The sequence below is a fragment of the Mandrillus leucophaeus genome, unplaced genomic scaffold (genome assembly GCF_000951045.1).
Source record: "Mandrillus leucophaeus isolate KB7577 unplaced genomic scaffold, Mleu.le_1.0 Scaffold218, whole genome shotgun sequence".
NCBI classification, from domain to species: Eukaryota; Metazoa; Chordata; class Mammalia; order Primates; family Cercopithecidae; genus Mandrillus; species Mandrillus leucophaeus.
Window position 1 is genome coordinate 2,138,859 of NW_012102232.1, and position 1,775 is coordinate 2,140,633.

A 1,775-nucleotide genomic window follows, 5' to 3' on the forward strand; every position below is an offset into this window, starting at 1 on the left:
CTGAGTAGCTGGGCACATGCCACCACGCCCACCTAATTTTTGTATTTTCAGTAGAGACCGGGTTTCACCATATTGGTCAGGCTGGTTTTGAACTCCTGACCTCAGGTGATCCACCTGCCTCGGCCTCTCAAAGTGCTGGGATTACAGGCGTGAGCCATCGCGACGTCAGTGTTTATTTTCATGGCTGCTTTGATTTCATTATGATCAAGAGTTTCAGAACAAACTAAGGAATTAATTTGTATTTTTGTCTGCATTTAATCCTTTAAAAGTCAAATAATTCTAGAAAGGCACGTGTGGGGGATGCGTTCACGTTTAGTGTTCAGACTTTGATTCCATCCGCTGTATTCTTTGCGTCTCAACCTCATTACACATTCTACCCCCAGCTTTAATGTTTCCAGGCAATATATAACTCTTCTCCTATAAGGGTGGAATGGGTGGGAACCATAGGTCTAATTGCTCCATATGTAGATTCAAACACTCCTCCCTTTCTGCAACCCACTGCCCTTCCTCAGCCTCTGTTGCATCTCCGATGTGCAATTCTGATCCTCTACTTTGTACAATCTCATACCATTCCTCTACCTGAGGTAGGAAAATAGGGTCTGGAGGCAGGGAACATAAGGCCAATTCACGCTTCAGCTATAACAGGAAATATCCTCTCCATAGGGCGTTAACCTTGGTTTCCTCGTCTATAAAATGGAGAGAGTAGTCATTCCTGCTTTGGAACGTGCTTTTTAGGATGAGTAATGTAAATTGCCTCATGCAGTGTCTGACACATAGTGGGTGCTTGATAGATCTTTGTTAACAGATATGCCTTTATATTGATTCTTAGCTGTAGGAGGCATTCATTCAAACACATATTCAAATAATCTTTTAGCTATATTGCTGCTTGTATATGGATTTCTCTTGCCTTCTGTGAACTCCCTTATATCTCCAAGATTTCAATACAGGAATAAGGAGTACTCCAAAGATTTCTTGCACTTTCTGGAATTAGACGCTGTGACTTTAGCTTCCTTCCTTTGGATTTTAGGAGGCAGAGTCATGTATTGAGGTGGGTGCAGTGATGTAGGAAGAAGGCCATTTCTGGGAAAATGGGACAGAGTATCGATCTTTTTCATTATGGCCCCTTTGCTTCATTAGAATAAACATTTATTGAACAAGTGTAAAGCATGGCGCTAGTAATTCATGTTTTATTGGCGTTTTCTTTTCCTTTTTTTAAAAGCTATCTCCTACAGGAAGGATATTAGCTCTTTCATTCTCTCAAGGGTCAGATGTAATCTTCCAATATCTGACTTTCTCGTCACCCATCTGGGAAAGACGCCGTCCCTTTAAGGCCCTGGAAAGGGTCTAAGTGTTGGTTTCGGTGGGGAGGCCACGCCCCATCACGTGACCGCAGCCCCAGCGGGGCGGGGCCGGCGTCTCCTGGCTGCCGTCACTTCCGGTTCTCTGTCAGTCGTGAGCGAACGAGCAAGAGGGTGTTCGACTGCTAGAGCCGAGTGAAGCGTGAGTGCGCGGGATCCCCTACCCCTACTCCTCGGGGGCCCCCCACCGTCCCAGCCGGGCCGTGAGCTGCCTTTGGCCCTCCACTCCTCTCGCCGGCAACGGCCGCGGGAAATGGCGGCTCTGCCTTACCTCCCCCTTCCCCTCTTCGGCGTCCCCAGGCCCCCTGCTCCGTTCCTGACTCCGTTCCTGACTCCGCGCCTGACGCGCTTTGGGCCCTTCCGCGCTAGACTCCCGTACCCGGGGAGCCGAACCCAGGCGACGGTCGCTGCGGCCCT

General features: G+C 48.6%; 1 protein-coding gene across 5 annotated transcripts in view; it reads left to right on the plus strand.

The window, feature by feature from the left end:
- The window catches only part of SUB1 (SUB1 homolog (S. cerevisiae)), a 77,016-nt gene that overhangs the window by 56,432 nt on the left and 18,809 nt on the right, over positions 1–1,775 (plus strand). The window contains exons 1-2 of one of the 5 annotated variants that reach the window (XM_011980804.1): positions 1,475–1,493; positions 1,756–1,761. The exons of 1 other annotated variant lie outside the window; for it this stretch is intronic. The gene's annotated coding sequence lies outside the window, so the exon portion shown is untranslated. Of the gene's footprint in view, positions 1–1,373; positions 1,505–1,755; positions 1,762–1,775 lie in introns of those variants that run through there. 3 more of the 5 variants (XM_011980801.1, XM_011980805.1, XM_011980803.1) reach the window with 3 other exon arrangements.